This window comes from Nycticebus coucang, chromosome 7, assembly GCF_027406575.1.
Source record: "Nycticebus coucang isolate mNycCou1 chromosome 7, mNycCou1.pri, whole genome shotgun sequence".
NCBI lineage: Eukaryota > Metazoa > Chordata > Mammalia > Primates > Lorisidae > Nycticebus > Nycticebus coucang.
Window position 1 is genome coordinate 72,049,186 of NC_069786.1, and position 10,633 is coordinate 72,059,818.

General features: G+C 40.5%; 1 non-coding gene across 1 annotated transcript; it reads right to left on the bottom strand.

Moving 5' to 3' along the window:
* Positions 1 to 6,257: 6,257 nt before the first annotated feature.
* On the bottom strand, positions 6,258 to 6,364 carry LOC128590920 (U6 spliceosomal RNA). Its single transcript, XR_008381382.1, has one exon. It is a non-coding gene; the product is annotated as a U6 spliceosomal RNA (small nuclear RNA).
* Positions 6,365 to 10,633: the final 4,269 nt, after the last annotated feature.

The window sequence follows — 10,633 nt, forward strand, 5'->3', positions numbered from 1 at the left end:
GGCGGTACAGTGAGACTCTGTCTCTACAAAAAAAAAAACAAAAAAAAACAAACCTATATTTTATTGAAATCAGTCCCCTAACTTCCATTTTTCCTGCTTCTTAGACAGTCTTTCTATTCTGCCTTCTCCTTGGAATGACTGTTCCATGTCCCTGATTTCCTATCATTGAAACCAAATATATTATTGAAAAACATATGAAGGGCGGCGCCTGTGGCTCAAAGGAGTAGGGTGCCAGCCCCATATGCTGGAGGTGGTGGGTTCAAACCCAGCCCTGGCCAAAAACTGCAAAAAAAAAAAGAAAAGAAAAAGAAAAAACATACGAAATACTTCTCTTCCTAAAAAAGCTTGGGTCACATTCAGTTGACCTGATTTCCATTATCATTTTAGATGTCTCTTGTCACAATAGTACATGCCACCTAAAATGACATCATATTTGTTAATGTCCCACACCTTCTATATTTTGTAATAGATCATGAAACTTTTTTTTTTTTTTTTTAGACAGAGTTTCACTCTATCACCCTGAGTAGAGTGCTATGGCATCATAGCTCACAGCAATCTCAAACTGTTGGGCTTGAGCAATCCTCTGGCCTCAGTCTTCTATTAGCTGAGACTAAAAGTGCCCACTAGGACACCCAGCTAGTTTTTAAATTTTTAGTAGAAATGGGGTCTCACTCTTGCTCAGGCTGGTCTCAAATTCCTGAGTTCCAGCAATGCACCTACCTCAGCCTTCTAAAGTATAAGAATTATATACATGAGTCACATCACCCAGAAAGAGATCAAGAAACTTTAAGGGTCCTTTTTTGATTTTTGTCATATTGCCTGAGTCAATGCCTTAAACATTTGTTGAAATAGTGGGCTGGTGATCAGCATATAACAGCGCAGGGCCAAATGGAACTCTTTTTTTGTTTGTTTTTTGTTTTTTTTTTGGATTTTATATAAGACTCTAAGAGAAAGAAGTTCTTTTTTAGTCATTCATGGGATAAACTAGATTATGTGATCCTGAAGCTATCTAAATGAAGGAAGGAAGCTCTTGAGCTGAAGGAGAAAAGCAATAAAGCTAGGAGAAAGAGAAAGAGAGAGAAAGAGAGAGAGAGAGAGAGAAGAGAGTGTATGATTTGGATTTTTGTAATCTACAAAGGCAGCCTCAGCCTCAGGCTTGCTGAATCTATGCCCCAGAAAGTTGTCTCTGTTGCTTTTTCCTGCTTGAAATGGGTTTCTATTCCTTGTGAAGAAAAGCATCCTCACTGTTTACATATGCTGAGAGGCTTCTAGTTTTTGAAGCATAAAAGATAAAGTTGCCCTAACACATTCCAGCTGTGTCCCCGAACATCTGTGAGGCGCAACATAGGTTCTTCTAAAGCCTCTCACTATTCTTGCTTCATTTAAGATGAGGACATTTGATAGCACATCAGATTGTTTGCAAAAGTGCTTATTATCTGCCCTATCGATTATTGTGAAGGAACTTAAATTTCATAAAAATAATTTGGTGAGGGCATTACCCTACCTATAACTATGCCTTTCTCAACTCAACAATTTGGGAGATCTCTGAGCTTGTTGACTGATTTGAACATCCCCTTTCTAAGGGCCCAATAAAATACCCTAGTCTAGCTCTATGTTCCTTGGAAATGAGGAGCAGCTTCTAATAGACAAGCTGTCTCTTCTTAATAAAAGAAAATACTCTCCCCAGAAAGCTTGCACATTGTCACAGATGAACCAACTTCTATATGTGCTGCCAAGGATTTCCTTGGTGCTTTGCTTACAAATTTGACAGTCCACAGTTCAAATTCTAAAGGGCAGGTCATGTACTCTTCACATCCACTAAAGAGAAGTTGAGAAAGAAAGTCCCCATTCTCTGGTACCATGCCAGTAAAATCTAGGAGTTGTATCATTTTCAGAAGGTCAAGAAAAAAAATGCCTCTGGCTAATTTTAAAATAGAAATGGTCATTGGTGCAACCATAAGCCAACTCTAAAATAAATAAAAATACATTTTAAACAACATTATTTCAGAAGCCCTTTTAGGTTTGAAACCAAAATATATTCAAGTTTGTGTCAATAATACAGCTGATAGTTCTTGAAGTTTTGTTGTGAAATGTTGCCTCCCTAGGAAGCTCCAACTTACAGTCACAGGGACAGCAAAAAGTCTCTTGGGGAGAAACTGGTTCACACTTCTAGGAATCAAAAGGCCTAAAGGATTCACACCATTAGAAGAACCTGCAATCTGAAAACTGTCATGTAATTTCTCTGGGCATTTGCTTAAGAAGATGAAAGAGGCATTGGTGTCTTTTCGTCTGGTTCCATTCATTGCATAAAATCATTTGAAGGTGTTAAAGGAAAAAATAATAGAGCTTGAAAATATAATCAAACTGGGGATCTCAATGCTCTCTGGTCGTCTAGTGGTTAGGATTTGGCTGTCTCAAACTGGGGAGCCAGTAGTCAGTGAGTAACCCCAATTGAGAAGATTCTGGTACTTAATAAGATGAGACCCTGAGGGGGTTTTGTATCAAGTTACAAGGAAACCATTCCCTGTCAAAGCCTGTAATTCTTCTAGTCTTTCAAGGTCCTGTAGGGGGAAATTGCATGTGTGTGTGTGTGTACATGCACCACAAAATTTAATATCACTGACGTTTACCAACAGTTGATTATTGGTACTTTCAAACCTTTTTCTAATACCTCATAGTCATCATGCTTTATGAGATCTCAAGGGTTATGTTTTGAAGTGTTCCATATCCAGAGATCAACCAAGGAAAAGCTTGATGACAGATTTCAGAAAATCCTGAATCATTTCAATGCTTTAAATATCAAAGGAAAGTAGAGACATGTGAGATCAAACATTCCGGGGTCACATTACCTTATCTGAGAACTAGCAAGTGACTTACCCTCTCTGAGCTATACCTTCTTCCTCCGTAGAATAGAATCACACTTAACTCACAGAACTTGCAAGGATTGACTAAGACCCAATGCATGCAAAGCAAATAATACAGTGCCTGGCAGTGAAGTTTTAGTAAATAGAGTTGCCATGTGTCTGGTCGTAAAGCAGACAGGCCAGTATTTGAGTTTTCTTTCTGAGAAATAGATTGAGAAAAGCCCAGACATATAAATGTAAGTGAGAGCAAGCGTTATTGTTCCCATCAGGGAGCATCTCGGGCGTGAGTGTAGGAGCTTTCTGTCAGCAGGGTCGTTTGCCCCAGGAAGGAGAGCACACACCTCACCCAAACTTGTAGGGCGCCAGGAAACAGAAGAGCTCAGTGTGCTCTTTGCCAAGTGCAGGTTCCCTGACTGCCCTTGGTGTGTGCTCCACGTGGGCCCTGCAGGCCTACTCCGTGTCTCCTTTGTGATGTATAATTCATAACAGTGCAGTCCTTTGTCCAGCCAGATCTCATATTTTATTTTTTAATCTCCATGCTCTCCTTTTTTGGTAGGGGATACTTGGCAGTTTTATACCAAAGGGCTGACTGCTTAAGAATTAAGAATATTTAATTTTTTCATTCAGTTCCAAAATTACTTAAGAAAAAAGCCAGTAATTTTTCAGGTAAAAAATTAAAATTTACCAAAATTACACTTACCATTTCTTGTTCTTAATTGGTGTTCTAGACAGGTCAGCACAGTACCTCCTACTCCCTTCCCTTAGGTTTGAACTTGCTCTGTTTGAAGACTCTTGCTCAGGAAAGCCCAAATGGCTTGTTCCTACTTGGAGGTGGCACCTCTCCAGAAACTGGAAATGTGATGGCGATCTCAGGGTCCGCTAGAGACAGGAGTCCAATTGACTTTTCTGGTCTGAGTGATACCCAATTAGTATCTTATTTTACTTCTACCAAAGAAAGGCAAGCATTGTTAAGCTGCTTCAGCACCAATTAGAAAAATTGTCCCATGCCATTGGACGCAACAGCCTGAGGTTGCTTTCTAAAATGTCAAACATATATTGTTTTCTAATCTAATTTTAACAGACATCAGTTTCCTTCTGAAGGCATTTCACTTGAGAGTTTTGGGGCCTTGATTATCCTCAAAACATCAGAGACACCAAGTGTTCCCCACCTTAGGAAGAATGTGATGTATAGAGCACATCCAGCCTACATTGGAAAAATTTGAACATTCCCTGGGAATGGAGTCAAGATTTCCAAAGGATAGAAGTTATGCCCTTATAATTTGTACTCGATCTGATTTTTTTTGGGGGGAGTGGGAGGCCGTGGATAGTCTTTCTTCAAAAAAGCCTGTTCCCTGAGCTGCTGCCTGCAAGTGTAGCTCTGATGTCTATGGCAACCTGCCACCACTCAAGCTTAAAGTAGTGGGATGCAGTTTCCAGATTGGGTGGTGCTCCTGCCCACTGGAAGGTTTTTGTGTCCACGACTTGTCCAATGACTGACTCACTTCTTTAGACTAATCGTGTTGAGCAGTTAACTGTACAGGATGCCTCATTGGCTCATGTCTTTAACTGGGGCACGGGGGTTTCCAACAAAGCAAATACCCGAGGTGTTTAACAGTTACATAAACTATCTGCCTTCACTTACCTTTTCAAAAAGGATGTTTTATAAACAAAATTGTTGTTTTAGAATCTGACAACATGCTGCCCTTACTTCTTCCACAGAAGTGAAGGAAGCATGGTGTGCAGATGAAACAAAGCCAGAAGCTACATTTGGTGGCTTCAACTATATATACTTTAATATTTAAATTTTAATATTTAAACTTTTTATTTTAATACAATTTGATTCATATTTTGTTATAAAACAGTAGCTCATAAAAAAACCTGAAAATCCAGAAAACTTTTAAAAATGGGAAGATCACTACAGAGTTCATCAAAATTAAACAGCTTTTTTGGTTTGTTTTTTAAAGTTTACAATTTCTCAGATCCCTGATTATTCAAATGTGTGTTTCATCGAGAATGTCTTTTCCACCAGTCACTTATTCATAATCCCAAGAAATACAGCTTGAAAATGCAATCCTAAGATGTGGTCATAGTTAGGATATAATTTTATACTGTGATAACAATTAATGCCTGTAAATTCTTTCTTGGGGATTATTTGCCAGTGGAGTGCAGCTTGAGAAGGTGATAGAAAGTTACAATTCACTCTGTTGAGTAAAAGGCCCATCAAAAAGAAGAAATAAGATGAAGACAGGAATAGGTTAGTCCCAAGATGACAAAGCATTATTTGGTTCATAACTGGCCCCAGCACACACTGTCTTTGCAAATAGACACCTCATGTTGTGCTGGTTAATTTTATATGCCAACTTGACTGGTCCAAGGAGTGCTCAGATTAGCTGGATAAACACTATTTCTGAGTGTATACATGTGAGTGTTTCTGGAGGAGATCAGCATTTGAATTGGGGGACTGAGTTAGCAGGCGGCCCTCCTCGAAGTGAGCAAGTCTCATCTAATCCACTCAGTGTCTGAACAGAATAAGAAGGCAAAGGAAGATTAAATTGCTCTCTGCCTGACTACTTGAGCTCAATGTCATTCCTCTGCCTGTGGGGCTGGCTCTCAGCCCTTCAGACCCAGACTGGTGTCACAGCTCTGCAGCCCTCAGGTCTTCACACAGCACTGCCAACTCTCCTGGGTCTCCAGCTTGCAAATCGTGGGACTTCTCCACCTCTGCAATGGTGTGAGACATGAGCAAACACCTTATAACAAATATAAGACTCTGTTTCTCTGGAAATCCTAATTAACACAGGTACAAAGAGCTGCCTCCCTCCATCATATACTTTCGCTTTCCCTGGTTTACATAGTCTTCATCTTTTTACTTCCATTTAGAAAAATCATCAGTTCAACTCTGCAGAAATAACACTTTGTTGGGCTTTACATATGAACTGCTAGACCCAATGGTCAGTTTAGGATTCCCGTTTTTAGCCCCTCTTCATACCACATCTCTAGGGGGTGACTTTCTCACTTCTGAATACAAAATTGATTTCTTTGCTTTTATTTTCTTCCTAACACATCAGACAGTCTTACTGAATATGGTCCCATGGTCTCTGTTTTACTGATTCTTCCAACCTACCTTTTCTCTGACCTTCTTAACTTTCAAAGAGACTTCTCCAACTTGGTCTCTGTGTCCCAAAATTTGGGCCAGCAATTCTGATGACCTAGCTCTGAGAGGCAGAATTCACTAATAAATAGCATGAGCTCGTATCTGCAACATTGCTGCCTGTGCCTGACAGCGTGCTGAGCCCTTCACACAGATGATCTCATTCAGTCCTCACCAAACCAAAGCAAACAGAACAAACAAAATGCTTGCAAACTACTTCTTTTTTTTTTTTTTTTTTTTTTTAAAATATGGAACGCTTCACGAATTTGCGTGTCATCCTTGCGCAGGGGCCATGCTAATCTTCTCTGTATCGTTCCAATTTTAGTATATGTGCTGCCGAAGCGAGCACTGCAAACTACTTCTTACCAGTGATGAAGCCTAGGCATGGCAACTCTTCTAAAATATCACAGCGGTAGGATGGGATTCGAGTCAGGGCTGTCTGATTTCAAAGCCCAGGCTGTTAAACCACGATCCTTGTAATCCTAGTCAAAGGCAATGGTTTTCAAAGTTTGGCCCCTGAAATAGCAGCAGCAGCATCCTCTGGGAACTTGTTGCAAATTCAAATTCTCAGGCTCTACTCAGACCTACCAAACTGGAAACTCCTGAGAGTGAGGACCAGCAACATGTGACATAGCAAGCTCTCCAGGTGACCTGATGTATGCTAATATTTAAAAACCACCTCTGAAAACCAAGCAGAAAGGCTTTAGTCAAAGGTGAGGTGAGATTGTTAATACTGGTGTGGGCCACCTCAAAAAGCTGGACTCCGATCTCCTGTGCCAGAGTCTAGAACAGAGTTTCTGTGATGGGTGGGACAGCAGGGCCTCTGTCTCTGGGTCCTTCCAAGCTGTGTTTCCCCCTCTCAAGCATGGGCCATCAGACCACTGCCTTAAAGTGGCAGCTCAGAGCTCTCAACACCAGCAAAGTCTGACCTTAAAACTTGACCTCACCGAGAACAAGGTATTCTGAACCCATGCAGAGGTGCCAGAAAAATAATCATCAGGAACGTGGATGGGGTACCATCATCACCTTCTCCCCTCCTGCTCACCCAAAGTAGTGACATGCCATATATTAGCAGGCATTTTACATCAGACTTATTCAGATCCCCCTGTTAGACAAATTCCACCTGTGAGCACTGCTGTCTACACCACATAACACCATATAGATCAAGAGCAGAGAGAGGCCAAAGTCATGAACAGCATAGCATTCCATAAAAGTTAATTAACGGCAGGAGCGTATTGCTGGGAATGGCAACACAACCATTATTTACGGTTCAGGAAACCCCAAATGTAGGGACTTCCCTTTTACCTTCCCCTACCCACACGCAGCTCTACCCATGGGAGGTTTATTCAAGCTATTTCAGTAACTTTGTTAATCATTTGCCAAATCAGCAAGAAAACATAGCATGGAATACATAAAAATTAATACAACAGCTGAATATCCAACACATATCCCAAGAGAAACGGACCACCCAATGGATGCTGCCCTCATCTTTTCTATCCCTGTATCTGGGCATTTTTACACTTCACAATTCTCCTCTCGTTCAACCCATCGCCCCTGAGAAAATGATTTCCCCAAGGAACCCTTACGGTTGAAACTTTCTAGAAACCCCCTTTCTAGCTTCCCAGCCACAGCATCACACACAGGTGTGGGCTGACTCCTGGAGAAACAGCTCGCGCTGACACACAGTTACTGCTTTGGGAAGATGTGCGGCATAGCAGGGAAAAGTGGCCATCTGGCTTTAAATTCTGGCCAGGTGTTCTTTGCGTCCTCATCCATAAAATGGGTCCAATAATAACACTCACTTTCAAAAGTTGTTGTGGCGCTCGAGCCAACAAGACGCGCGCAGTGCAGCAACTAATTGGGAGTCGGCGGCTGAACATTGATGACCCCGTGCTGCTTTCTTTCCTCCTCTTCCCCAGAATGCCTGGTGCGCACAATCAGCGGGAATCAAGCCCAGGCTAGTATTTTGCCAGTATTTCGCTAGTATTTCTGTTGCCCAGGAAGATTTTAGATGGTGACCTGAAGATGAATGCACATTTTCACATGTGGGTGGATGCATCCATTTTTCTGAAGACAAGGCCTAGCTTTCAGCTTATTCTCCAAGGCACTCATGACCACGGCAGTGTTGCAGGAAGAGAAAAAAACAGCTGTACTATTGCAAAGCTCAAAGCAAGAATTCATATGTGTGCCTGAGAAGGCAGTTCCACGTATTGGAAAGAGTCACATGAGTCACAGGACTCAAATTTTAATCTTGTCTTTACCATAAAACAACTGTGACAAATGCCTTACCAGAGCTTACCTTCTGTTTCTTTGTTTGAAAAGGACATTATAATAACTCCTTTCCTTGCTTACAGTTGTCATAATAGGAATAGATGTGAAATCATCTCTTAAAGCAGAAAACACTACACTGATAAAAATATATCAGTAAGGTTCAGATGCCTCATTGGATAAACAGCTTTAGTAATTGGCCTATGTAGTCCGGAAAATTATGAGAACAATAATAATAGAGTTTTATTATTATTCTTGTCTGCTTATGTAAAATAACATAGTTAATCGCTGAAATTTTTTTTAAATGGGGAAAAAGAAATCCTTTCTGGAAGGAGTGAATTCTATAAAAAATGTTTGATTTGACCCAATCTACTGTAATCCGTAGACCTATCTCACATGTTTGATTTGACCCAATCTACTGTATCCATAGAGCTACCTGGCTCCCCACATGGTTTGCTTTAATTGCATGTCACTGCTAACTTCCTTGTAAAGAGACAGGCCTCTGCCATTCCTTCTAATTATCCAAATCACCAGCCACTGTGTGTGGCCTTACCTAAGGCTTTTAACCAGAAGTAATGTCATTAAATCAAAGCAAGTGGGAGGCGTCCCAGTTGCAATGACTCTAATAAATGCTACATGACATTTCTTTAAGACCATTTGGAAATAGTCTTTGCAGAGATACATCAATTTCAACACGATAATTCATCAGTTAAAAAAGTCGTAACCACAAGCCCACATGTAAACTGCTCTCACAAGAGGTAACACCTTTTATCTGCAACGAACATAACTTTGGCGACTTTCACTTCAAACCTAGTCTGTCCTTTTGAAACAGGATGTTGCATAGTCAGTACAATTATGTGGCTATTTCTATAGTTTCCCCAAACTCAGAAGCAAATGGCATCAGTTGATATTGGCATTAATAATAATAATACCAAAACAACATTTGGTTATGTCTTCCTTCAGGTAAATGTCATGTAAATCTCTTTACATATTGAATCACTTAATCTGCACCATCTGGTGCATAGTGACTGTGACCCATCTACAGTTGTGAAAACTGAGGCCTGGAGAGAGGTTCGGCTACTTGCCTGGATTACCAGAGAAGCAGTAAAGACAAATAGAACATATGTGGATGTGACCAGGACACTGAGGAGACTGAGACAAATTGCTCTGGATACTCTCATTTACATGTATAGTCATGTAAATATCAAGAAGGTGCAACTACATTGAATCTCTGGAGCAACACAATAAAATGCTGAAATACAAATGGTGACATTTCTCATTAATAACAAACATTTTCTCTTGTGCAACTTAACCTTTGTTGGAAATAGGAGGGACTCCTGATTTTTGGATACTTACATTTTTGAGCTCAATTTTCAAACAGAAACATTTAAGAGGAATAACAGAAGATACCGGAATTTTCATAAGCCTGAACATGGGAGTGTTTGGCCTGTATGAAACCTCCTGATCTATAAAGAGGACATCTATATAGTCTGGATACTTTCCTGAGTGTATGTTACACTTTCATGAAAAGTTTTAGAGCTGTATCTATAGATTTACCTACTCATGTTTCATCACTATTCTCTATACTTTCCCAGAAGGGAACAGCAGGCTATTCCTACAGCTTCTGATTTTTCTCCAGAATGACTTTCCTTTACATGAAAATCTCTGGTACAGCATCTTGGTAAAACTGTTGGTAAATTTTTGCTAACAGTAAAAGACTTATAACCCACACATCAAGCCTGAAGTCCGATGCAGAAACTCAAAATGTTTTCTGTTTAGTAGCTCTTGCTTAGAAGGTAAAAACATTTCAGTACAAATAAGAGGAGGTCAGTAGGAGCTGCTTCTCTTTTTCTGCTGACCCTGTTACCCAGGACGGACACAGTGCTCACCAACAGGGGCGCGGGGTAGGGAGGAAGGCTGTTTTGCTGAGATGAGGGGAATCCTCTGGGAAAAACTCTGTCCCTCCTGCCTACCTAAATGAGGTTTGAGTAGAAACCCTTCCTAGGAAAAGCACCGCTGGCTGCCCTCAGTTCTAAACCTAGGATTTTGCAACATTTTATCCCTTTTCCCCCATCACCACTTGGAATCACCTGCAGGCAATAGTGAATAGAGTGATAATAAGGTTTAAATGATTGTTTAAAAATAGTTAAACCAAAGCCTTCGTTGCCATAGGTAATTCACATACTTGCTCAATTCTAATCAGCTGTGATAACCTAATTGCCTCTATTTTTATCAATAGTATCTACATTAGAAAATTATCAATCAAAGGTCAGGGATTAAGTAAGTATAACTCTGTGGAAAGCCGATTAGGAAGCAGGCTCAGCTGGTGAAAGGAAGACATCTAACACCA